At 45.6% G+C, this 27,790-nt stretch overlaps 1 protein-coding gene across 1 annotated transcript in view; it reads left to right on the top strand.

Annotated features, from left to right (window-relative positions):
- Nucleotides 1–27,790, top strand: part of ZNF831 (zinc finger protein 831) — a 413,436-nt gene that overhangs the window by 131,437 nt on the left and 254,209 nt on the right. The gene's annotated exons all lie outside the window — the stretch shown is intronic.

The raw sequence follows: 27,790 nt of genomic DNA, 5'->3' as shown, positions 1-27,790 counted from the left end.
GTATAAATTGAAAAGAAGAGGAAATAATGGACACCCTTGAAGATAACTTATCGTTAATCAAGATACGAGCTGATGGATCTTTGTAAATAACCTGAATTGCCTTTATAAATTTCGGGCCCATCTCAAAGGCCTCCATTACACGTTGTCGGAAACACCAATTTACACGATCAAAAGCTTTAGCTGCATCAAACGTAAGGACTGATAGGGGAACTTTTTCGGTGGTCGCCAGATCCACTGTCCCCAGTAAATCATGAGTCAATTCATGCAAGTATCTACCTCTGACAAACCCTTTCTGGTCCTCATGAATCAAATCACAAATCACACTCCGAAGCCTGTTAGCCAATATATGTGTGTAAAGCTTATAATCTGAATTCAGCAGAGAAATTGGCCTATATGAGCTACAGAGGGCCCGATCCTTCCCTGGTTTCAAAATGAGGCTTATAACTGCCTCACTCCAAGACCTGGGCATATCCACCCCCTCCTGTAAAAGGAAATTAAACAATTCTGTCAAAATAGTAACCAACTCCTTGCAAAGATTGCCGTGTAATTCGTTAGGCAGACCACCTGGACCCGAAGTCTTCCCTTTATTTAAGTTCAAAATCGCTGCTCTCATCTCCCCAGGGTCTATTTCTCTCACAAGTCGGTTCTGTTTTGATACTGTTAACTGGGGGAGATGAAGCGTTTCGAGATACTCCTTTACAGATATTTCAAACATTACAGCAGAGTACTGATCTTCTGTAGACAAATTCTTTAAAAAACCCACAAAAGCCTCCTCTACCTCAGGATTAGTTATGCATTCAGCTCCCGTGATCTCTGACTTGACAAGTGAAATTACATTCTTGGGGCGGTCTGATCTAGTTTTCCATGCCAAAAGTTTTCCGCAGCCTTCCCTGTATTCATAGTGGGCAAACCTACTACATTCCCATGCCCTTCTTGCTTTCCCCTCTAAGAATAAAACCAGCTCCGACCTAGCTCATTCTAACTGAGCATTGAAGAACCCCCTCTGTTTTTCCTCCACCCTTGAGGACACTTCCTACAAGGAAGCCACCTTGAGCTCAAGTTGTTTCACCTGGTCTCTCTCGGCTCTATAGCTGCAAGTGGCCAGCCTCGCAAGCCTACCTCTAATAAAAGCTTTTTATGTGTCCCACAGTGTCTGCAGTGTGGTGGATCCGTAATTCAACTCAAAGAATTCATTAGTATCTTTCCTCAACCCGTCCACCAATAGCTCATCCAAAAACAAAGAACGATTTACTGTCCACCTGGGAATAGAAACTTGACTATTAAGAGAGACTTGCATTAATACTGCTGAATGATCTGAAAGATGTGCCGTGGCATGACAAACAGATATTACCATGTCTCTTAACTGATGTTGAATTAAAAAGAAATCTATCTTTGAAAGATGACCATGCTTCTTATTATTAAATGTATACCTAACCCCCCCCCACCCTTCTGATGCCAAATAGCAATTAAACCAAGATCCAACATTCCTTGTTTTACCCTTGACCGGGTTCTAGGTAAATTGACAGTTGGTCTTGGTGTGGACTTATCTAAAGAAGGATTCAATACAATATTAAAATCTCCACCAATTATAATCGGATATTCATCATCATCATCATCACACAAGCTTTATTCGGTCTAATTAAACCATCAAAGCAATAGCTTACAGCAATAAAACCATGATCTGTACATAATAAATATATAATATCAAGGATTTAAAGGTAATAATGAGAATAGAATAAAAAGATCTGCAAATGTACAAGAAAAACATTGATATAAATCTCCACATATATCTCCTATTCTATATGTGAGGAGGAATCATCGAATTTAAGCTACCTTTAACTACCTCATCGATAAATTAATAAAGGGTTCAATTGAGCTTAAAACATTTATATAAACAGTAATTGGATTAAATAAGTTAAAATCAAGATTCAATTAATAGCAAATCACTATGATTTTTAAAAAAATGTGTACGTATGTGCCATGCGAACGCAAGGAACTTGCTGACCGCACATGTTAGGAAGGGGGAGCAATCAGTCATCATCAACCTTAGGGCATCTTTACACGTTCTCAACCCCATATTCCTGCAAACAGGGCGGAGCCATTTCCGCCGAACAAGGCCATAAGCAGGACAAATAAACATAAAGTGCGCTTCAGTTTCTGCAGAGCCGTTACAACTTAGGCATTGATCGATTGGCGGAGTAGAACACCATGAGCTAGTAAAAGACTTCAGGGGAAGGCATCCATACCTAAACCGAACATACAGACTTTTGCTTAGTTGATCAGTAATCAAATCTAAAAAGGGTTCAAAGTGAGGATACCACTTAAAATCGAGAAATCGAGATGTCAACCTACCATATGAAGTGCATAACAGGTAATTTTCCCTAACATGGGACCAGTAAACTGATTTTAAATGTTCCTTATGAGCCCTCCTTAAATTATTGGGCTGGCTCCAAAAGTCACTAAGGGGGTCATTCTGACCCCCGCGGGCGGCGGGAGCCGCCCGCCCGTTTGGGAGCCGCCATATGGCCGCTCCGCGGTCGAAAGACCGCGGAGGCCATTCTGGCTTTCCCGCTGGGCTGGCGGGCGACCGCCAGAAGGCCGCCCGCCAGCCCAGCGGGAAACCCCTCCCCACGAGGAAGCCGGCTCCGAATGGAGCCGGCGGAGTGGGTATGTGCGACGGGTGCAGTGGCACCCGTCGCGTATTTCAGTGTCTGCAAAGCAGACACTGAAATACAAAGTGGGGCCCTCTTACGGGCCCCACTTGGCATGGGCACTGCATTGGCATGGGCACTGCAGGGGCCCCCAGGGGCCCCACAACACCCCATACCGCCATCCTGTTCCTGGCGGGCGACCCGCCAGGAACAGGATGGCGGTATGGGGTGTCAGAATCCCCATGGCGGCGCAGCAAGCTGCGCCGCCGTGGAGGATTCTGCAGGACAGTGGAAAACCGGCGGGAGACCGCCGGTTTTCCTGTTCTGACCGCGGCTGAACCGCCGCGGTCAGAATGTCCTGAGGAGCACCGCCAGCCTGTTGGCGGTGATCCCGCATCCCCGGCCCCGGCGGTCCTTGACCGCCGGGGTCGGAATGACCCCCTAAGTCCCAAGGTATGAAACCATTCTGAAATGTACTTGAACCAAGGGATAGAAAGTATGTTCGGTCTGTCCAATAGATCTTGCAAGGAATCCTTATAAACAACTAATTTGGGGGTGGTCCAGATACGAACCCAAAAGGTTATAGGCCTTAGGGCTATTACATCAGAAATATGGGAAAACCCTAGGTCCAAGAACACTGGAACCAAGGGCGAACTACGGGGACATGCCAAGAGCGATCTTACGAAGTTGTTTTCCCCCACAGATAATTTACTAGTTTTGATGCAGCCCCAAACCTCTGCGCCATAAGCCGCGGCGCTCTGAGCCTTTGCTATGTAGATTTTAATAGCTGGGGAAACAACTTTCGCAGTATTAGACTTTTGGAAACGCAAAATTGCCCCTGACCTATGTGCTAAAAGAGCTAAACTTTTTCCTGCCTGGGCCTGCCAGTTCATATCATTGCTGATTCTCACCCCTAGGTAATCAATAGAACATACCTTGCTCAGAGGAACCTCGTTATGTAATATATTGCATTGTTTGGTGCGACCAGGACCAAAGATCATGAATTTAGTTTTGCTAGAATTGAGCTCCAATCCGTGGTCTGCACAGAACACACTAAATCTATTCAGGAGAACCTGAAGGCCCATAGGTGTTTTGGAGATCAAGAGGGAGTCATCAGCAAATAAGAGAATTGGAACTTTTAAATTGTTCAATGAAGGGGCATCATTTTGGCAGTCAGATACAACTTGCACCACCTCATTGATAAACAAGGAAAAAAGGGTGGGAGCCAGGACACAGCCCTGGCGTACCCCCTGCCTGATATCAATGCGGTCGGTAAGTTCCCCCTGTCTACCCCATCTTACTCGAGCGTAGGTGTTCTTGTGCAATCTTTGGATTAGGTGCACCAGATTCCTCGGGACACCAATTTTATTTAAGACTTCCCACAGTTTCTCTCTTGAGACGAGATCAAAGGCAGACCTTAGGTCGACAAAAGCAACATACAAGTTTTGTTTGGCCAAGGTAACGTATTTCCAGAGTAACAGGAAGAACCTAAAAACTTGGTCCGTAGTACTAATTCTTGGGCGAAAACCAGCCTGAAGGGGGGATAGGACCGGATTGGCTTGGACCCAGTCCATAAGCCTGTCTAGGACTTGCTTAGAAAAAATCTTTTGTAGATTGTCAATGAGACTAATTGGGCGGTAGTTTGAGGGCAGTCCCACATCTCCTTTTTTATAGATATGGATAATTTCTTCCCCGAGCCACGAGTCCGGAATAGGGCCACCTCCTGCGATGGCGTTCGATAATGTGTTTATATACCATGCCCAAATGACTGGTTCTGACTTAAACAGGTTCCCCGGTATCTTATCAGGACCAGGAGCCTTAGCGGATTTCAGAGAACTAATAGCTGCTGTGGTTTCAGCAATTGAAAAAACAATGTCCTCCGTAGATCCTTCAATGAGAGGTCTGCGTTCATCACCCCTATGGTCCACATGGTCCTGCTGTATGGATGGAGTATAGATCTCAGAGAAATGGGCCACCCACCTTTCGGGCTGGATATGGAAATTTAGAGTGTCATTACCCCTTCTATGCCGGTTAGTCAGCAACCTCCAAAAAGAACCCTCATCTCGATTTTTGACTGCCTCCAACAGCTTCTGCCAGATCTCAAATTCCCAATTTTTCTTTGCTAGATCCAGGGCCTTGGTATAACTAAGTCTGGCGGCCCTGATCTCCTCCTGTGAGTGATTATGGAGGGCCAATTTAAGATTGAGCCTCGCAAGGTCACAATCTTGGTTGAACCATTCTCTAGATCGGATGGTATCGGAAGTATGCCTAAAAGTGGTTTCTTTATAAAAAAAATGCTGTAGGATATTTATCAATTCAACATGAATGTTCAAGATTGGGATGCTATCAACCTCTTGCTTATCAAAACCAGAGAAAAGCTGTAGAAAAGAAGAGTAAATTTGCTTGATCAGGAATGGATTAGATGTAACTTTTGGCCAGCTGACGCGAGTTTGCCTAAGGTTCAGACAGGGGATCGGGACATCAGTAGTCTCTAAATGTTGGGCTCTCCCAAAAGCTTGATTGGATAAAGTGAGACATAGGGGGTGGTGGTCGCTATCATAGCGGGGTTCCACCTTCATATCCAGAGTGTTTGACCAGAGCCTAATGTCGACCAAAATAATCAATAATACTGGAGGAGCACCCACGCTTGAAAGTGGGGCACGATTTGGATCAGATCTAGTGTGACCATTACATTCTCTGAGTCCAAATCGTGAGCAAAAGGAGGCCATCTGCGTGGCAACACAAGAACCAATGCTGGGAGTATCGTCCTTCGTTTGGGGAATACCCCAAGATTCATCTTCTTCAGTTGTCAAATTACCTACAAGGTTCTTGAATACGAAGGAACAGTTTATATCACCCCCTATCACCAGATGATTAGATGGATGCAAAAGTTCCATATACTCAGCTAACTGAGCAAGTGCCCTAGATTCCAAACTACAGGGGACGGACCTCGCGTACACATTGACCATGATCACTATAAAACCAGGCTGAAATGTAAGTCTAACACCCAACAAATCTAGCGAGTTAAGGGATAGTGCAGAATGATCACATTTCAATTTCTTATTCAATAAAATCATGAGCCCACCCATAGGTCTACCATAGCCTCCAGAGGCAGGTTGAGCTGCGGCAAAATATGTTGTAAACCCCTCAACATATATTATCTCTTCCGCCCAGGTTTCCTGAAAAAAACATATATCTTGCTTAGTGATGAAGTTGACCCATCCGGGATCTCCCAGCTTTTTCTCTATGCCAGCCACATTCCAAGACATAGGGGGTCATTTCTACCCTGGCGGTCATGGACCGCCAGGGCAGGGGACGGAGGAAGCACCGTCAACAGGCTGGCGGTGCTTCAGGGGCCATTCTGACCGCGGCGGTAAAGCCGCGGTCAGAAAAGGGAAACCGGTGGTTTCCCGCCGGATTTCCCCTGCCCCAGGGAATCCTCCACGGCGGCGCTGCAAGCAGCGCCGCCATGGGGATTCCGACCCCCTTCCCGCCATCCTGTTTCTGGCGGTTTTCACCGCCAGAAACAGGATGGCGGGAACGGGTGTCGTGGGGCCCCTGGGGGCCCCTGCAGTGCCCATGCCACTGGCATGGGCACGAAACAGGATGGCAGGAACGGGTGTCGTGGGGCCCCTGGGGCCCCTGCAGTGCCCATGCCGCTGGCATGGGCACTGCAGGGGCCCCCTAACAGGGCCCCATTAAGATTTTCAGTGTCTGCAAAGCAGACACTGAAAATCGCGACGGGTGCAACTGCACCCGTCGCACACCAGCAACTCCGCCGGCTCCATACGGAACCAGCTTCATCGTTGCTGGGGCTTTCCCGCTGGGCGGGTGGGGGGCCGTTTGACGGTCGCCCGCCAGCCCAGCGGGAAAGTCAAAATGACCGCCCGGTCTTTTGGCGGTCACCGCCTGGCGGGCGGCACCTGCCGCCCGCCGGGGTAGGAATGACCCCCATAATGTTAAGTTCAGGAGGCACTAATGTTGATCTGGCTCTCAGGGGTGTGGTAAGCTTCAAAGCCACTGGTCGTTTGCCTCTGTGGGCCGTAGCAACTACAATGGGGTACTCTGAGGTAGGAACAGCATTTAGTCAGTCTAAATCGGATAACAGGGGGGAACAGATCTCGGTCAAAAATGGTCGGTTGCTCTTAAGTGGACCCTGAGCCCCTCCCTCAAGGACATTAGATGGTCTATCGATCCTTCGAGTCTCACCCCCCGGAGGATACATACAGAGGCCAATTCCGATACCTCTGCCAGATTTCAGAAGGCTAGTCCGTAAATTGAAAGCCATAAGGTTATCGACCATGATGGTATCGAAAAGAAGTATTGAAATATAATCAAAATCAGAGTCTAGTTGGACATGTCTACGTACCTCCCGAATATCAGCTCGAATAACAAAGAGACATTTCCTCTGTGTACGAATCCAATAAATAACTTTATTAATGAGAGAATCATGAGACTCTCTCTGGCCAGCAAGCAACCTAGGGACCCCTGTCATATAGATATAAGCATCCTTCCTACTCTGGTCATATCTCCCCTTTAGATCAGTCGCCTGAATTGGTCTAGATTGACCTCAATGTAAAACTCTGAGTGGACTAACAGGCACCTGTATACCCTTACCATCCTTAGCTTCCTTGGACAAGGGATTTTTAAAGGGAAGACGCTGATTATTATGTTTTGGGGCAAGGTTAAGCATACGGCCGGTATCAATGGGATTGTCAACGGGAGAGGATAAACAACTCCCCTTTTTATTCGTTACCATGCTCGTAGACTTCGCCCCCAACTTTGGGCATTTGGGTAAAAAAGTTAAGTTATCCCCAGTGTCCAAAGTTGCTAGCGTATTGGTCCCCACAGTCGGCTCACGGATGTGGTCATTCGTACTTGGCAATTTGCAATTGCATGTTGCCTTTTGATCAGATAGTCCAGAAAATGTTCCCTCGATTACCATTACCAAGGATTTTAAATCGTCCAACTTCTGGGAAACAGTTTCCAGTTCGAGTGACCTTTTACGCTGGGTCGACCAGTCCAGTTCCTCTATATCGGGTTCCGCTGGAATTAAAGGTGGAGAGCAACCTAGGTTCCCACTGGAAGTAGATAGGGGTAGAAATCTGTTCGAACAGGGAATGGCACTAGAAATTATGATCTTGGAGCCTGAGTGCAGAGAGTCCCTGGTTTGGGTGCATTCTACAACTTCAGCATTCAAAGTATGCCTCAGGATGACGACAGAGTTGCAGCCTGGGATATGGGAGGCGAGTGGCGGTCCACTTCCACAGACAGATGAGGTGTCCGCAGTTTCTTATTAAATAAATCCGGATTCTTCCTATGCGTTAAAGTGTTAGAAATGGGGGGGGGGGCGGTAATAGATGGACTCCTCAATATTGCCTCTACTTCCTCAAACAAGGAATCAATAGCTTGAAATTGATTCCTAGTAGGCTTGGGAGGGTCGTCTACTTTCCTACTGGCTCGCTTCTTGTGTTTTTTGGCTCCAGAGTGTGGTGCAGAAACATCATCTGCCTTCCGCTTCCCCATAACTAACTGCGTGGTATCCAAAGCCAAATAACTAGGGTCCTCAAACGAAAATTAAAGAGGGGTGGCCCGCCCCGGCCTCTGTCGGTCGCTGACGGGCGAAGGACGGGCCCGTCCTTGGCCCGGGCACGTCCCGCGCAGCGGCATTGTGCGGCACGCTTAATAGTGCCCGCGATGTTCCCCAGGTGCGAGGGAGCAAAAAGGTGCCTAGGACTTGGAGTCCCACCAGGCACGAGTGAAATGGCAGCAGCAGCGGCGTTGCGCAGCGCACTTAATAGCGCCCGCGGTGTTCCCCAGGTGCGAGGGGGGAGCAAGGAGGTCCCTGGGACTTGGAGTCCCACCAGGCACGTGTGAAATGGCAGCAGCAGCGGCGTTGCGCGGCGCGCTTAATAGCGCCCGCGGTGTTCCCCAGGTGCGAGGGAGCAAGGAGGTGCCTGGGACTTGGAGTCCCACCAGGCACGAGTGAAATGGCAGCAGCAGCGGCGTTGCGCGGCGCGCTTAATGGCGCCCGTGGTGTTCCCCAGGTGCGAGGGAGCAAGGAGGTGCCTGGGACTTGGAGTCCCACCAGGCACGAGTGAAATGGCAGCAGCAGCGGTGTTGCGCGGCGCGCTTAATAGCGCCCGCGGTGTTCCCCAGGTGCGAGGGAGCAAGGAGGTGCCTGGGACTTGGAGTCCCACCAGGCACGAGTGAAATGGCAGCGGCGTTGCGCGGCGCGCTTAATAGCGCCTGCGGTGTTGCCCAGGTACGAGGGAGCAAGAAGGTGCCTGGGACTTGGAGTCCCACCAGGCACGAGTGAAATGGCGCCCGCGGTGTTCCCCAGTTGCGAGGGAGCAAGGAGGTGCCTGGGACTTGGAGTCCCACCAGGCACGAGTGAAATGGCAGCAGCAGCGGCGTTGCGCGGCGCGCTTAATAGCGCCCGTGGTGTTCCCCAGGTGCGAGGGAGCAAGGAGGTGCCTGGGACTTGGAGTCCCACCAGGCACGAGTGAAATGGCAGCAGCAGCGGTGTTGCGCGGCGCACTTAATAGCGCCCGCGGTGTTCCCCAGGTGCGAGGGAGCAAGGAGGTGCCTGGGACTTGGAGTGAAATCGGATATTTAACAACCAGTAGATGTGAAAAAAGATCTTGAAAGGGTGAAGGATCATCAACATTGGGACCATAATACCCAGCGATCGTAAACCAGGTGTCGTGTAAGGCGGCTTCCAAAATCAGCCATCTCCCCCGAGGATCTTTCTTAATATTGGCAACCTTCACTCCTACTGACTTCTTTATCAAAATTGCCACCCCCTTGATTGCTCATGATTGATTAGTGCACGCCCAATAACCCACCCAATTCAAGTATTTAAGATATACCTTCCATTCGGTCTCTAACAAATGGGTTTCTTGTATGATAATTACTTCCTCCTCTGCCATTTTTAAAAACTCAAAAATTCTCCTCCTCCTCCTCCCCGGAACCCGTAAGCCGTTTACATTCCATGATAGAAACTTCAAAGTGGCTCCTGTCTGCTTAAACATTGACAATAATAAAAAAGTTATCACCAGAAGACCAAAAACTCAACAAAAAGTCAAGGCCCCTCATACGAACCCATAGCATACTACTGAGGGCATTTTCAAGCACTGCATAACTTCCCCGCCCCCTGCTATTCCTCCACCCCACCCCCACCTCGTCCCCCTTGTGAAAAAAAAACAAAAAACCTCCTGACTTGTACCCCAAACACACCCAATGCCTCCTCCACCTATGGGAACCCTCCCTCGTCTTCCAAGGGTGACTATTACCACCCATGTGAGCTCGGCCGGCCGGCTGGCTTTACCCAAGGAAAAAAAAAGAAGAAATCAACATTCATTTTTAATTTCCTCAATTAGTGCCTGGACTTCCTCGGGTTCCCTGATATTATACATGGTATTATTCCACATAATCTTCAAAAAAGCCGGGAACCTCATCTGAACTGTAGCGCCAAGGGACCTAAGATCTTGCATGTACTTCCCCAATTCCCATTGCCTATCTAAAGTTATTTTAGATAGATCCGAACAAATCCGAAATTACCAATCACCCATTGAGAAACTACCGCCTTGAGAGCTTCAGACAAAATTCTTTCTTTTACAGAGTAAGTGCCAAAATTAACCAGAATCTTCCTGGGGGTCTTCCTATCAGGCTTCCTCCTAAAGGGATCCAGATGAACCCTTTGTATATCTTCTTTCAACTTTGTCTGATCCATTGCGGAAAACATTTTCTCAAGCAGAGTTAGTACAAAGGCCTTGATATCCTCTCCTTCCAGCCCCTCAGGTACATTCAGGATTCTAATGTTGTTCCTCCGTAGGTTATTCTCCAAGGACTCTAGCTTTTCCTGGAGCATCTTGCCATTGCGTGACAACTGAGAGATTCCCTGGGAGTTGGACAGTACACAGGCTTCCTGCTCTGACACCGCCATTTCCAAGTTATTTATCCTTTCTGTCAAGGCATTAAGTTTAGTCTCCAGAGTGGCACAGGACTCTATGATTTTCCCTTGGTTATACTCAGATACCTCAAATTTGCCCCTGATCTCCTCAGATAAGGAGATCAAAAGGTTCTGTACCGCAGAATCATGTGCAGGTAGACCGAACACTAGGGCCTTCACATCCAAGGGGCCCTGCGTCCCGCCACACACCACAGATTGAGCTTGCACGGACTCATTCTTACCCACCTGCCTCCCGTACCCAAGGGAGGAGGCTGAGGGAGACCGAGAACGGGGGGAGCCCTCTAAGGACGGTGGGGGCTGCATCGCTGGACAGTGTGAGGTATTCCTCAAGAAGGGTGCAAGGGGAGAGACCAATTTTTCTTTCTCAGAAAGTAAACCTTGAACGCACAATGCCTTACTGATTTTGCTAGACCTATTGCTGTGCCTCTTTCTAGGCTCCAAACCAGACAAAGGGGGTACAGAAAAACTCCCCTTATTAGATTTTCCAATCCCCTTGACTTGCTCCCTCTTATTTCCGGACCCCCCTCCCTCCCCTTGCTAGAAATTTGCAAACAGTTAGGTGCGCTTTTCTGAAGGGCCTCCTCACCTTTCCCAACACTAAGAAAAGCTTTCTGGCTTTGCACCAGTGGGGGGCCCCTAGAAGACGCCCGTATTCTTAATTTAGCTGGCGTCATATAAACAGAGCCTCCCCAAAAAATAGAGGAATACTTGCTGTGATCCTTAAAAGCCTTGATGTCTTCCTCCAGGTCCCTCCTGTGAATGCAGAAAGCTGTTTCCAAGCGTGGCCCCCGGAAGCAGCTATGAAATAATAAACGTCTCCCTTGATTTAAAGATGAGGCAGCCTCCAACAAAATCCTGTGAATGGAGCGCCGATCCTTGGCGTCTCCGCGGAGAAATGCAGCCCCTCATGTCACCCTGATTCACCCGAAGGGCGGGGGCGTGGCACGAGGCTCATCGAGCTTGCGGCGTCTGGGCATACTGAGTCGAGCGCCGGCCGGGAGAGAGCTCGTGACCGCAGCGTTACGCGGCCGCCATGTTCCATGGAGGCCATGGAGATAAGCTGAAAAAGGGAAAGGCTGGGAGTATGCCAAGTAAGAAAAGAAAGATCGGAAGGAGAAGGTGGGTGAACTTTCAGATCCTCATTATGAGTGCCAAGGGACTCCATATGTGGTAATGCTTCAACCAGCAATCTTGACCCTACGAACTGCATTATTTCTTTGGAACTATTGCCTGAATCAGTGTTTGAAGATTAATTCCTGAATGTTTTTTCTGCAGGCCCGTTTCCCCTTGGATATTTTGCCACGTTTTTCCTGATGATATGTGCATTAGAAAAGAATGAAAGGTGAGGAATTGCCACCACATTTGTACAGCAAGTTACTTACCTTCGGTAACGCATTATCTGGTAGGGACTCTAGCTAGCCGCAGATTCCTTACCTTAGAATTATCCCCAGGCATCAGTGTGGATCAGGAAATCTTTTATCAGCAGTACCCGTGCATGTGGGTTGGTGCCATCGTTCAGGTCCACGTGGCATCGTCTGGGTCATCTGTACCTTTATCGGCGCCACCCCAGTGTGCTGGAGTCAGTTTGTTTTTGCGACTTTCCACGCCAGGAATGCAGAGCCACGAAGAACACCGACCACTGGTGTGTAAAACTAGTGCCCTGGAAGGGAAACAGCCCTGTCCCTAGAGATCTGTTTGCAAACTGAGGGAGGATAAGTGGGTGGTAAGGAATCTGCGGCTAGATAAAGTCTCAACCAGATAAGGTGTTACCGAAGATAGGTAACTTGTTCATCTGATAGAGACTTCTAGCTGCAGATTCCTTACCTTAAATAGATATCAAAGGAATACCTCCCTGAAGGTGGGTTTGCGAAACAAAAAGTCCTGTAAGATCGAACAGGCAAAAAGCCTATCCCAATGGACCCGACTGTCCAGGCAGTAGTGCTTCGTGAACGTGTGCAAAGAGGCCCACGTTGCTGCCTGGCAGATGTCCAAGACAGGGACTCTGTATGCTAATGTAGAGGTCGCAGCCTTTGCTCTGGTGAAATGAGCATGCAAACCCCGAGGGGGCTGCTTCTTGGCCAATGCGTAGCATTTGTTAATGCAGAGCATGATCTATGAGGAAATGGTCAGTTTCAACAAGGCCTTCCCTTTCTTGCCGCCGACATGCCCCACAAAGAGGTGGTCATCCACCCGGAACTCTTTTGTGCCGTTAATGCAGAATGACACTGCTCGTTTTGGGTGGAGTGACTCCTCTTTCTTACAGGGATGCAGTGGAGCGATAAAGGTAGGCAGGGTGATGGATTGGCCTACATGAAAGGGAGTGACCACCTCCAGAAGGAAGGAAGCCCTAGTGCAAAAGACCAGATTGAAAAAATGTTGAGATAAGGATGCTTACATGTCAAAAACTGGAACTCACTGACCCTCCTGGCAGATGTTACGGCCACCAGAAAGGCCTTTTTGATAGTAAGGAGTCTGCTGGGTTAGTTGTGTAGCGGCTCAAAGGGAACGCACATGAGAAAGGTGAGTACTAAATTTAAGTCCCACTGAGGCATGATAAACGGTGAAGGAGGGATCATGTGGTGGAGACCTTTAAAAAATCTAAGCAGAATAGGGGACTTGAACAGGAATGGCTAATCTGGCAACAGCAGAAATGCTGAGATGACAGAAAGATAGCCTTTTAAGGTGCCCAGGGCAGAGTCCTGCTGGGTAAGAGAAATAATAAACAGAAGCACCTGAGAAAGGGGAGCAGAAAGAAGGTCAACCTGTTTTTCAGCACACCATGCCACAAACCTGCCCCTACGGCAGGCGTATACTGTCTTGGTGTAGGGATGCCTGCCAGCCAGGTTGACATTACAGACTTCGAACTGAAGGTCAAAAGCTTTCAACTGTCACAGCTCAATCTGCCTGCATGAAGGCAGAGCATTGACAGTTTCATGTGAAGAACCCTCCCCTGCTGCTGCAACAGAAGATCTTTCTAAAAGGGCAACTTGATTGGAGGATCAATAGCCTGCTCAACAGCTCTGGATACCAAACTCTTCAAGCACAGTCCAGCGCTACAAAGATGACTTGGGCCCGGTCAATCCTGATCTTTGTGAGAACTCTGGTCAGGAGTGGTATAGGCGTGAAGGCATACAGGCTGCCCGAGCTCCACTCGAGACCCAAAGCGCCTCTAAGCGACAGCTGTCTTGGAAACTGCAGTGTGCAAAACCGCTGTCATTGATCTGACCAAAGCTCTCCCCCTCTGCTGAAAGAAAGCTCGCATCACTTCCAGATGGAGATGCAGTTTATGATCAGCTAGGCATCTGCGGCTGAATTTGAAGGCTGTGGTGTTCAGAGGGTCCCCCAGGTGTTGAACCACTAGGGATATCCCCTGATGTTCCTGCCATGTCCAAAGGCATAGGGACTCTTAACAAAAAGTCCACAACCCCACCCCATCCTGCCTGTTGCGGTACCACATGGTGTTGTTGTCCATGAACACCTTCCCTACCTTCCCTAGATGAAGGGTAGAAAGGCTTTTAATGTCAGCCTGGATCACTCGGAGCTTCAATAGATTGATATGGAGTTTGAATTCACCGGAGACCAGAGGCCTCTGATCTCTACCTCTCCCAGAAGACCAACCCATCCCAGGAGCGTTGCATCTGTCACTACTGTCTGGTTTGGCTGGGGAAAGGAGAGGGGTCTGCCGCTGACCCAATCACGGCTTGTTACCAACCACTGCACATTTTTTGCAGTACCTTCTGAGTTTTGGACCATGTCAGAGAGATTCCCCTGATGCTTCACCTACTGGAACTCCAGCCCTCAATGCAGAGTCCCCATATGCTAGCGGGCATGTGCCACAAGCAGTATGCAGGTGTCCATGAGGCCACGTAGCCTCAGAGTCAGTCTCATCGGAACCCCGGATAAAGGCTGAAACATCTGTATCATAGCCTGAATATCCTGGACTCGCCATTCAGGAGGAAAAGCCCAAAAGTGCACCATGGCCAGAACAGCTCAGATCAAATGGAGAGTCTGAGAGGGAATCATGTGCGACTTCAGACCATTCATACTGAACCCCAGCAAGAGCAGGAGGTCTGTTGCAGATTGGAGGCGGGAGACAACTGCCTGGGGAAAGCCTGCGTACAACAGCCAGTCATTAAGACAGCGGAAGACTGGCACCCCTGATCTCCACAGATGAGCTGCAACCACAGCCATCACCTTGGAGAACACCCGAGCAGCACTGATAATTCCAAAAGGGAGCACAGAAAACTGAAAGTGCTTGTGGCTCACCATGAACCACAGGTAATGCCTGTGGGCAGGCAGGACAGAAATGTGGTACTATGTGTCCTGCAAGTCTAGCGCTAACATCCAGTGTCCTGGGTCAACGTCAGACAGAACTTGAGCGAGCAAGAGCATTATGAATTTCTTCTTTTTAGGAAGAAATCTAGTGTAGCACGAAGGCCTCCATCTTTTTTGGGCACCAGAAAGTAGCGGGAATAACTACCACCTAATTCTGATGTCTGCACCCTCTCTATGGCTCCCTTGGTGAAGAGAGCCGACACTTCCTGGCAGAGTAAGGAGAGATGGTCCTCTGTCAGTCTGTGGCAAAGTGGGTGGCATTGGTGGAGGGGTGGTCACTAAGGGTAGTCCCTTTGGACAATCCGGAGAACCCAGCGGTCGGATGTTATCGACCTCCAATGGTGCAAGTGATGGCATATCCTGCATCCCACTGGTTGCCCATGATGGTGGGAGGGCGAACAAAAAAGGCTTGTAGGAACGGGTGTGGACTGGCCTAACCTCTTGCTGCCAGACCCTGTGGGAATGTGGCTACTGCTTCCTTGGCCACGCAGAGGCAGGGGAGCTTGCGTCCTGTGGAGGCTGCGCACGTAAAGAAGCATCTGCAAACTGTTGTACTATGACTATGATGTAAGCACTAGTGGAATGTATAATGGATAGTTTGTAGAAGAGCTCATATGTTGAGATGTTCTTGGAGGAGGGAAGTTTTATTGGCAATGTGGATGGAATGCGTTAACTGAGGATAGGACCAGCCCGATCCGCTCCTGTGGATATATTTAATTGGCACATTTATACTGACAGAAGAGGGAGGACTACATATTTAATGGTGAGAACTTTCCTATTCCAGTTGTGTATGGTAAATGAGAAGAAAATTGATCTTATGAAGCTGAGCTTGCGCACGTCCGTATGCTAGCTGTTTGCAGCGATGAGTATACAGAGGCAGCAGCACGAGAGAAGAGCGGCATGCAAGTAGTTATGCATCTGCCTCGTGTGCTACAGTGAGGCATGTGTGAGGCGAGTCAGCACGTGAGACAGAGCAATGAAAGTCTTACCAGAGCATCTCGCATTTCTGAAAAGGTGACTGGAGCGACTGAAAATGTTCACCACGTAGACCTGAGGAGCGTGGTTGTGCATTTGAAGACCTGATGGAGTAGAAACTGAAAGCTGACTAACATCCAAGTTGCATTTTTGGTGGAGATAGAAAGCGGACATGGCAGCAGTCACGAGCTAATTGGCATCCATATTGGTTTGGAAGCAACCACAACTTCTTGGCATTGTCTCTCTTGGACTCATTGGTGCAATTGCTGCTACCAGCGTGATTCTACTTTCTTACGACCTCGATGTTCAATCGACAACAGTGTGACTACTTTGTTTTGAGGGCACATGACAACAGTGACAACTTTATTTATGTTAGTTATCTGTTTTGATGGAACAGTATTTATGCAAGTGAGTGAATTAATTGTAATAAATTATCTAAGTGAAAGGAGATTTAGAGTGCAAGTAGATTTTAAGCTTATATACATTAGAAATTGTTTAATAAGTGAAAATGCAGTCAGTTTCTCCACCACCTCCATTTTTGTCTAATCCTGGTGATCCCATAATGCCATGGAAGGACTGATATGAATCGTATCAAATGTATTTGGAGGCGATTGGGAGAGATGTGTTTACTGCAAAAAAATAAATTGGCTATGTTAAAGCGTAGTTTAGATGTCGGGGAAAGAAAGTATTAAAACATTACCTCGTGTGAGAGATCAAGGGGATGGTAAAGAAAAGAATTGTGACATTGAGGAGGAATCCAATGATGAGTATGTAGGTGTTATGAAGGCATTGGAAGAGAATTTTGGACGCAAATTGAGTGTGGTTTTGGAAAGACACAAATTATTTTCCTGAGCACAAGGAGCGAATGCATCTGTGGATCAATAGATAGTGGTGTTGCGCAACTTAGCTGGTACATGCAAGTTTAAAGAATTAAATTGGGAGATTATTTGTGATCAATTGTACAAATAATCTCAAAATACAAGATAAACTGTTTAGAATTCTTTCTTTGAAATTGCATTAGCCAAATGGTCAGGGGACACATCTAGGTATGTTGAGGAGTTGAAAATGTTTGGAAAATTAAAGAGTTGGGAAACAAAAATAGATTTAAGGAAGAGGAAAAAACATTTTTCAATTAATGTGAGTATGAAATTGTATTTTAGGTGCAGAAGTGTAAAACATATTGCTATGTCAGGTAATTGTGCTGCCATGAAAGTGAAGTGCTACAAATGAAAAGAATCTGGACATTTTGCAAGGGTCTGTAGTAGTGATGGAAGGTAATTGAAGCAAGAATTCTGTAAATTTGGTGCATCATGATGATGTACATGAAAGAAATGTAGAATATGAATCTGACACTGATGAAGAGTTTGAAGTACTGATGGTGCACAAAGTTATGAATGCATTGGACAAGGGAACTTTAGCCTCTAGTAAATTGTATCGCCCTCCCATATGTCAAGTGACCATATGTTGTATAAATGCCTGGATGTGAGCAGATTCATGTTACCCCTACAAGTTTATTGAGAAAGGGACATGCAAGGAGTTAGCTAGTGTAAGTTTAAGAAAAACGCATATTGAACCGGATGGTTATTGTGGTGCCAAACTGCCCATCATTGGTTATTTTCAAACTAAGTTATCATTTAAAGAAAGAAGTGTTTAGGAACGGCAAAGTATATGTAGAGGAAAAGGGGAAGATATTGTTGCGTTGGAGAGAGCAGGGAGCACTTGGCATGACGCTAGATCCAAATGGGAAAGAACACATTTTGTTAACAACAGAAGATAATTTATTTACATTGGTTCAATAATTCCCTAGATTATTTGGGCATGAACATGAATATTTAAGAAAATGTGGCCACAGAATAATTTTGAAGAAAAATGCCATACCTGTGGTGCATAAAGTGAGGAGTATTCCCATGGCATTGAGGTAGCAAGGCTGTGAAAGAACAACATAATCGAATCCATAGAATTGTTGGATTGGTTAAGTCCCATAGCTAAAGTATGCAAAACGAATTGAAAAATAGGAGAGTGTATGTACTTAAGAGATTTAAATAATAATGTTTGGGTTGACCGACATCCTCCACTTAATATGGGTGAATGGCTGTCTGGTGTGTCCAAAGGCCAATACTATTTGACCATAGATTTATATAATGCATATCATCAAATATTGTTGCACACTAATTCCTGACAATTAACCTTATTCATCACATCTGAAGAGACATACTGTTTTGTGAGAATGTCGTTTGGTTTAGCCTCTGCATCAGCTGTGTTTCAGCGAGTGGTGCAAAATTTGCTAGGAGATTCGAAACAGGTCAGGTTTTTTCAAGATGATGTTTCATTGTAGGGTAGTAACAAACAAAGGCACAACAAAACCTTGAGAAATGCTTTTTTAAATTAGATAAAAACCAAACAAGGGAACAGGGCAAATTAGTTACAAAAATTATGATATACGCAAACCACTGCTTATAGACAGAGGAGCTATAGCAAGGAGACAGCGTAACCCTCTTTGTCCAGTCCTGGATAGCTGAGAAAGGGGATCATTGTGGTAATGAGTGGAAACTAACTAAGCCCTGACGTCGTGGCCAGCAAGTGAAGCGCCCAGCCAAAGTAAGCCAACATAAGAGGCTTACCTCACCCTAACTTTGTGGGAAAGTGAAGGGAAGGAGAAAAGAAAAATCATAACAATTTTTATAACATAGAAAGATACACAAGTCCTAATTCATACAAAAATTATATGTGACACAAACACCTATGCATATATGCCATATATAGAGGTTGCTCTGCAAAAAAACAGTAATACTGAGAAAAAGAGAAGTGCTCTTTTCACTAGTCCTCATGTGTTCGTGAAAAGAAATCAAAGCAAATGTGTGCAGAAGAGCAAATAATTAAGAACAAATTCAGATTGTTATTGAGCCAGTCTGATAGTTTTACACAGTTACAACTCCATCTGTGATACGCAGGCCGGTAAGTAGTACTGCATACTGCATAGCAAAATGGCTGTTTAGATTACAAGAATACACCTTTACGGTGAAATATTAACCTGGGGTGAAAATGTAAATGCAGTTTTTTCATTTCATTTACCATTGCAAAATGATGTTGAGGAAACAGAGAATGATTGGAATGTAGCAGAAATGGAACATGCTAGCTTGAAAGCGATTTCTGAGTAAGAATGGAAGTCTGAAGTGGAAAAGGATGGGGTGTGCCCGAACATAATTGAACTGTTGCCTAATAGCTGGGATCAGCGGCAGCTCCTCCATTAAGGTGGAGGAGCGTCTGCCCACTGCTCTCTCAGCAGTGAAAACAAGAAAAATAAAAATGATAATAAAATAGGTTATTATAATTGTACTTATTGAGCTGAGTCAAGGGCGGTGGGCACCATCCTGATTGAAAGCAGCTGCAGCAGTGAGGAGGAGTGGTGGGCACTGCAGCAAAAGTGTGCATGTTGGCTTGGCCGGCCAGGTTAGGATGGCCAAATCGACATGCACACTTCGATCTCTCCACCAAGCTGTGATGCACAGCCAGATGGAAAACAGGCCCTGACTGAGTGTCAAACCAGACAACTCAGACCAATACCGGCACTTCTCTCATGCTGGGTATTACCAGCATGAGAGCAGTATCTGTATAGAAGAGTCTGGGAACTTGTGCATGGACTGCTGGTATTTGAGGGGAGCAGTGAGGGCATGAGCATTGAGGCAGTGGCCGGCAGGTAAGTGCTATTTTATTTGTTTCTCCCCCACGCTGCCCCCCGTGCTGCCCCATCACTTTTCTTTCCCAGCAGCTGCCTCTGGTTGGGATAAAGATTTTGACAAAAAGTAGTCTAATTGCAAATTACAAATATGTCTGGCCAGAGTTTTTCCTCCCATTGATGGTATTCTTAGGAGAGTAAATAGATTGTTAGTACCAGCAGGTTTATGATTTAAATTATTATCTGCTTTACATGAAGATCATGGAGGAATGTCAGTCACGAAATGTAAGGTACAATTGGATTTTTGGTGGCCGGGATTAGATCGTGAGGTGGAGAGATTTGTGAGAGATTGCATAGCGTTTGCATGCCTGTGGCAGCAACAGCATTTCTTGAACGTGCCTGGCAAAGGTTTAGAATAGATGTATGTGGACCATTTGAGGTTTTAGGAGCAAATAAAAAATAGGCCATAGTGTGTTAATGGATTATTATTCCACGTGGCTGGAGATTAATTTTATCATTGAGGTCAAGACCAGTGTGGTAATTGCGTTTTGTGAGACATTCTGCAGAAGAGAATGATATCCAGAGGAATTAATAATTGATGATGGCCACAATTTTTGGCAAAGGAATTCAATGGATTTTTGGAGCAGAGTTGTATTTGTCTTAAAAAAACAGCTGTAATCACCCCTGTGAAAACTGTCTTGTTGAAAGATTCAACAGGATTGTTGGAGAAAATATTTAGCTTTCAATGCAGAGTGGTCTTGATTGGAAAGAAGCGAATAAGGAAATGGTGTGGAATTATAGGACCACTCCACATTTCATTCAACAACAGAATAAACTCCATTCATGTTGTTGAAAAGCAGGAAACCAGGTACATTAACTGTGCCAGTGTGGATGAATAATGGTGTTGTACTGAAAACTGATGATGACAGTGAGAGGAAAATAGCTGGTGAAAAACAACAGAAATACAATATCGGAGAAGGATATGTAGCTGGTGATTTTGTAAGAGTGAGAAAGTTCCATGGATCAAAGAAAGATTAATCAAAATGGTCTGAAAAGAATCCAAGATGTGGAAAGAAGTTCTGTTATTTTAGAAGATGGAAAAAAGTGGAATCTGAGGAATGTGGTAAGATATGATAAAGTAGAATTAACAAAAAATCATAATATTACAGTAAAAAGGGAGGGTTGTGTCTATAAGTACCTATTGCATAGGAGTAATCGCCATAGGATGAATTCATTTAAATTCAAAGATTCTATATAGCAGGCATGTTATGTGTTTTTACGTTCTGATCACCAAGAGATCCATAAAAGTAACTATTTATTAGTTATGAATTTAGTACATGATTATTAGTATTTAGTAAAAAATTAAAAATATTTGTAAATATTTGGAGATTCGACAAATGTTTGTGAATGTTAATATACTCACATACTATAGTGAATTTTATGCAAAAAGGTATTTAACAATTGTTATACAAGGGGGTGGTGTTGTATATCAGGATATGTAGCTATGACTATGGATGGAATGTATGTAATGTAGAGTGGATGGAATCTAGAAGAGCTCTGGGTGACAGTTGATGCTGTCCCTGATCCTGTGCTGGTCGGGTTTCATGTTACTCAATTAAAGCATCAAAAATACACCTCTGCATGTTGAGAAGTTCTTGGAGGAGGACCATTTTCGAAACCCCTTCTGTTGCCCCAAAGGAGTGAAAGGCAGGCGGGGTTAGCAAGGGGACATGGAAGGGCCCAAGGATCTGGCCTTAGCTCTGCTATCCAGATCCTTGTCTCTGAAGAGACGCGAGACATAAAAAAGCATGTACATAAGCAAACCTTGGACATCCCCTGAAAAGCCAGTTTTACTCAGCCAAGCGTGCCACCATAAGGCAGTGGTTCCCAACCTTTTGACTTCTGTGGACCCCCACTTTATCATTACGGGAACCCGGGGACCCACTCTGAACCATTATTGGAATCCGGGGACCCCCCTACTGAGTCATTACTGGAAGCTGGGGACCCAAGCCTAAACATTGTTGATGATTTGAAAGACAAAACAACACACAAAAATACAGAAAGCATTTATTAAACACATACACAAGTCATAACACATTTTATTTAATTTGCAAGCAAATATAAATATATAAATTGTTTTTTATATCAACAGGAAGGTTGGAGCTTTTCTAAATTTAATTGAAGCCACACATTGTCCATACTATACTATGTTTGATGCACCTGCACTGCCCCCACAAATGGATTTCAGGTTACCTATTTCTTTTTTTTTCTGCAATTTTAAATTCCTTGAGATTTACAGTACACTTTAAAATGAGTTGTACATTTAGCCACTTTATCTATATATACACTTTATTAACTTGTGAATAATATCTACTTTTCTATGCGGTCACGGACCCCTTGAGAAGGCTTTGCGGACCCCCAGGAGTCCCTGGACCACAGGTTAGGAACCGCTGCCATCAGGCCTCCAACACAGAAACCGCTCTGCCTAGAGAGTCAGTCGTGTCCAGTCCATATCAGATTGTGAACTTACTTGCATCTCTCCCATCAGCAATAGCTTGGGAGAGTATGGCCTGGGTCTTCTCCAGGATCACAGGCAGCACCTGCACAACCGAATCCCAGAGGGAAAGGGAGTAACGGCCCAAAAGGCACGCAGTGTTCACTGACCACAGGGCCTACGTTGTCCAGCCTTTGGGATTTCCTGTCCAGTGGGGTGGTAGGGAATAGGCCAGAATTTACTCAGGAAGTGAAGACTTAAAGCACTAAGCTCTCCAGGGTAGGGTGTTTTGTGAGGAAATTGGGTTCCCCTGGGGTAGGGCGATGGCAGCAGGCAGTTGTCCTCTTCACAGAAGCCCCTCTACAGGGCTTGGACCAGGCCCCAAACAGGAGGTCCGGGAGGGTTTCATTAAATGGAAGAAGTGACTCTGAGGAGGTAACTCCAGGCTGAAGCATCTCTGTTACCACGTTAGTCTTGACTGCCACTGAGGGCAGGCAAAGGTCCAGGACCTGGGTCCCCTCCTCACCACCATGGCAAAAGAAGCTCCCTCCTCCATAGCCAGGGTAGGAGGAGAGACCAAGCCAGTATAGTCCATGTTGTGGTCTAGGGTCTGGTTTTACTCAGGTTCCAGTGGCCCCTCCCAATCTTCCCCAAGTCCCAGCCCATACGAAGAGGGCTCAGGTCTGGAGGGAATGGCTCCTGTCTGCACTGGAGTTGGCATCGGGTGTCGCCTGTTCTTCTCCGTCTGAGTTGGGGATAAGGCAGGGGACAGCGCTGTGGAGCATCGACAGTGGGACCCACTGGTGCCAGGGAAGTTCAAGGTGGCTTGACCACCGCCAGCCCAGATCAATCTGTGGACCTAATGGGACTGAATGGCACCAAGGGTGGAACGGCTGGTGCGGAACCAGTAGTGGCCCCTTCCGAACCCGCATGGCCCGAAGGCAATCCAGGAGGACTGGCTGTGGAAATATGAGGTCTCATAAAATTCTCGGTGTTGGGCAGGGGTTACTCTGGTTAACATTCCTGCCACACTAGGAGGCAAGTGTAAAAAAACATTGACAAAAAGCACAAAAAAAACTGTCAAAAAATTACTGGGGGTAGCTCTCTCTGGATCAGCGATGAACGAACAGACAGCCTGCTGGTGTTGTGCCTAGATATGCACTGCGCACATTACTTTCAGTACAGACGATGCAGATGATGCCACTCAGACCCAAATGACACCCTCTACTGGCATCACCATACAGGCTGATGCCTGGGGATAATTCAGATATTACGATTCAGTCAGAATCATATTTTATTGTATATTGATTGTATACAAATTTGAACTGATAGCATCGAAGAACACATTTTACGAATGGATTCAAATAAATAACTGAAAGTATTGGTTTACTATACATACCTGTTTTTGCATTGTGTCAATGAAACACTAGTAAGAATGAAACACAATTCAATGGATGTTGTTGAGACATTTATTTAACTGAAGGATAAAGGCTTAGGGTCCCATAATTATTGTAAAAGTATTCAACTTGTCTAACTTCCATCTATAGAAGTAGGGAAGACTGAGGGATGGATCAAGTGCCCTCAAAGAAAAAGTGTCATCTGCTTTATTGAATGGCTGTCTTGTAAGCTGAGGTATCTCCAGTAAGAGAAAGGTCCACTTAATTCGAGAAAAACAAGCAAACAACCTGTTATGCAGTCAATACAAAATATAGTGAACAGTGGCACAAAATTAATTAATTTATTTAAAATTGTATAGCACCCTTCATTTCTCCTTTTGGTTACTTCAGTGCGCTAGGTGATACACGGAATGGGCGCTAGATTCTATTAATTGAATGGAGCGTCATGCTGTAATAGTCAGCAATCACTAACCCCGAAGGTATGGGGGATTTGTTGACTGCACGTTAGAACTGTTCAGATTTAATAACTTACCTCGGTATGGGTCCCAGGACTCTCAAAGATCTGCCTCCATTTTTATTAGATGTGAAACCTTGAGAGGCTAGGTTTGCCACTGCTTTTTAAGTGTACAACATATGTATGTATGTGTTCTGCTGTACTGATTGTTAGTGCCAATTACAGTTGACATTTCATGTGATTTCATCATCTGGTTGTGTGATGATGGAGTACAAAAGAGTTTTCTGAAGCAACATTGAGGTAACAAATGGCCTTAGATAGCGTTTAATAGGTGGCTTCGTATCCCACCAGGGTGGAAGAGGCTCCAGGAGCTGACCACTGCCATATTTTGAGAACTTCACGTCTGTGGCCGTAAAGGAGTCGCCACTCCACCAGCTCTTCTAACAGTCCAGTAACTTGGTTGTCAGGTCGCAATGTTTAATGCAGCAGCTCACCAAAGTTATTTAATTTTTCAAAAACAATAAACAAACTCCCAAATACAGAGTTTGTGTTTTTGAAAAACAAAACACTAATGACCCCAACATCGAGGGGCAGTTTAAAAAGCCCCTAGCGCCTCCTTGTGCCACATTAGCGTCATTTTCTTTTACACTAATGTGACCCAACGAGGCCAACATCGCTGCACCAAATTTACAGAGTGGCGCAATGCATGCATTGTGCCACTTTGTAACCCTCTGAGCTACATTATGCCTGTGCCAAGCATTATGTATGCAAAGGGGTACAAAGAAATGTAAGAGATTTATTTGCGTCATTTTTTCGGCACTTTTAACGCCTGCTAAAAGCAGAAAAGCAGGCGTTAAAAGGAGGCACACCATTGTTTACAAAGGGCCTCAATGGACTTTGCAGGATTAGTGTCAACATTTTTTACACTAATCCTGCAAAGCTCCGAACTGGTGTCAAAAAGTTTGACACTAGTTCCCTAACTACCACCATGGCGCGCTGTATCTTAGATACGGCACACACATGTTGGCATTGGGGGTTCGCTAAGGGGCACTGCGTGCAACCCCGCTTTTCTTAAAAGAGGCCCTGAGTTTTTTTTCCAGCATGCGGAAGTCATTTTTATTTATTCTTGTTCAAGATCGCCAGACTAAGTTTTTTTGCTGGCAGAGTCAGGGGAGGTTCTGCAGCGGAAATGTGATGGTTCGCCTGACTCTACATAGAAGGGGTGGACGGAGAGTTTGGTGCACAGGGTACTCTGCCGTGTTCATGGTGGAGTACCCAGTCTTGCAAAGTCTAGATAAAGACCAGAGTTGCTTCCTTTCCTGACTGTCAGAGACAGCAACCAGGTATGACCGAGAGAAAAGGATGGATGAATGCACTGTGTGAAATGGGTTTGAGAGTTGCCATGTTAAATAAACTTCACATTTCCAGCATTTATGTTCTTCCTAAGGCCATGCGGGACCATATCCCAATCCTCATAACACTTCAGTTAAACCCTTTGCTTCCCAGACCACTGTGCACATCATGACTACGTTCCCTAGGAGTATCTAAAAGTTTGTCAAACATCCAACCCACACACAATCCATACATACATCTAGAAACTGGGAAACAAGACTTCTCTTCCACAAAGCTAGGCAGCCCTGTTGACAGGCTTCAGGTGGCTCAAGCACATCACATATGTGGCTCACGTGTCCAAGGGAAATATTTGTGATTCATCGCCTTTCATGATTCTTGAACAAGACATTGCTGGAGCCAGTCATCTTCTTTGTCAAAATATATGCAGCCTCAATTAATACAAAAACATTTACTTTTAGCTTACAAGCTTTTAATGAGTTCTCATCCAACAATCAGTTAAATAACTCCTGGCAGAGAGATGTGTGTTAGATGTTTGGGTGTCAGTAGCCAAGGTTCTCTTTGCTGAATGGGTGCATACAGTGTGGTATGTTCACCATGTTTATTAGTGTTCAACCTTGTAATTATAAATAGAATCCTTTCCTTCATAGTTGCTATTGTTTATTCAAGGGCGACAACGTCTATTTTTCATTTTCTAGCAGGAAAGTAGATGTTTGACTACAAAACATATTTTCCATCAGGAATGAAAACTAACTGAAAAGTGTCAAACATTAAAAAATAGTACACATTTATTAGAGAATGCTTTAGTTTAACCTTTTCTGGAGTGTGTAAGGGTAGAAAAAACCCACATCCCTCTCAGGCGCCTAGACGTGAAAGGCATCCACGGACTGAAGTGTACTGAAAACATAACTCCTCAGCCATTTAGTCTCAAGATGATCATAAACTGTCCTACAGCCATGTCTTGTCTCTAGAAAATTCCCCTCTGGTGGACAGTGATGTATTTTGGATTCTTGTGATAACCGTTTACTGGGTAAAATATTATTATTATAATATATAAATGCATATTCCATTTCTGTCCAAAACTCGAACAACGATCCAGTCACCCTGAACCTACTTTAGACAAGTATTCTAGAACCTCTGCTAACAATTGTCTTCCTTGCATGGCTGCAAACAATTTCCAAGGTGGGGTACTGGAAGCTTAGGGCCTCATGTGTGAGCCAGCCTCGAACACAACCCTACCCACAAAATGGCCACCTGAGATTAGCTAGGTTTCACAACTTTTCTATTTCTGTCCGTCTAGTCATCCTTTGGCACACAAGTAAAGTTTGACGGGATGTTCTCAAAGTTTACTAGTGTGCCAAAGGTTGACTAGACATCCAGAAATAGAAAAGTTGTGAAACCTAGCTTACTTTATTTGGATTAGGTTACTTCCAAAATGTATGTGACAATACCGTTTCCCCCAAAAATATATTCCCTATTACCTTTAAGGTTTAACTGTCTGCTGGGTATACTAATGAAAACCTCTTTGTATCTAGCTTATTTTCCATACCTCTGTCCTTTAGTTGACGCTAAATTTCAAAACGGGAAGTGTTCTCAGAGAAGGAGAAGAAGTGTAGTTTGCAGCTATGAAAGATCTACATACTGCATTTCCCCACAACTGATATTCACTTCCTGTATCAGGAGCTTTAGGCATTTCATAATATAAACGGCATCCAAAATAAAAAAGGAACATGCCTACAAATAAGAACGATTCAAATACTTTTTTGTTTGGGGAATTTAGCAGAAATAATATTCGAGAAAATCACATTTTAGCTTTCTGTTCTGTCAATGTTGCCTTTTAAGTAAAATTCTAGGTAAGGAATACTATAAATTTCCCATCGAAAAAGTTAGCTAACACACAGTCCATACCCAACAGGCTCCTTAAGGAGAGATGTAGGCCTCTGGTTTCATTGTTATATGTGGATATTTTAGATATGGTTCCTAAAACGGTCTTCACCAGTTGGTTAAACTGTGATCCTGAGGGAAGCACATTATAATCCAAAAGTTTCATTTCCCTGATCAACCCAAAATTGAGAGGCCTTATAAACATGTACATTTTCAGTGTTAGATAGCAACTGGATATTTCCGTACTGGATCTTCCCAAGGGCAAACTACTTTAAATTCTAGAAGAAGGTCTTAGGGCCCTTTTATGAGTGTAGTAGATAGAAACACGCATCCACCAAACTCCAGACGGGGTGGTTGCCGCCATGCTTGCATCCTCCCCGCTGGCCCCATTAAGACTTTCCTGCAGGGCTGACCGGTGGAAACCAAGGTTTCCGCTGGTCAGCTCATCAGAAAAGTGGTGAAAGCATTGTTGCTGGCTCATAATTGAGCTATCTGCAATGCTGCTGCATGCAGGGGGCACCAGCACCCTCAAAATGCGCACTGTCTGCACAGTGGCCCCCTGTACCTGTTCTCCGCCAGCCTTTTTGTGGCAGAGAATC

This window comes from Pleurodeles waltl, chromosome 7, assembly GCF_031143425.1.
Source record: "Pleurodeles waltl isolate 20211129_DDA chromosome 7, aPleWal1.hap1.20221129, whole genome shotgun sequence".
In the NCBI taxonomy this organism is placed as follows: Eukaryota; Metazoa; Chordata; class Amphibia; order Caudata; family Salamandridae; genus Pleurodeles; species Pleurodeles waltl.
The sequence above is the reverse complement of the archived record's forward strand: the minus strand, read 5'-3'. Positions and strand labels throughout refer to the sequence as shown.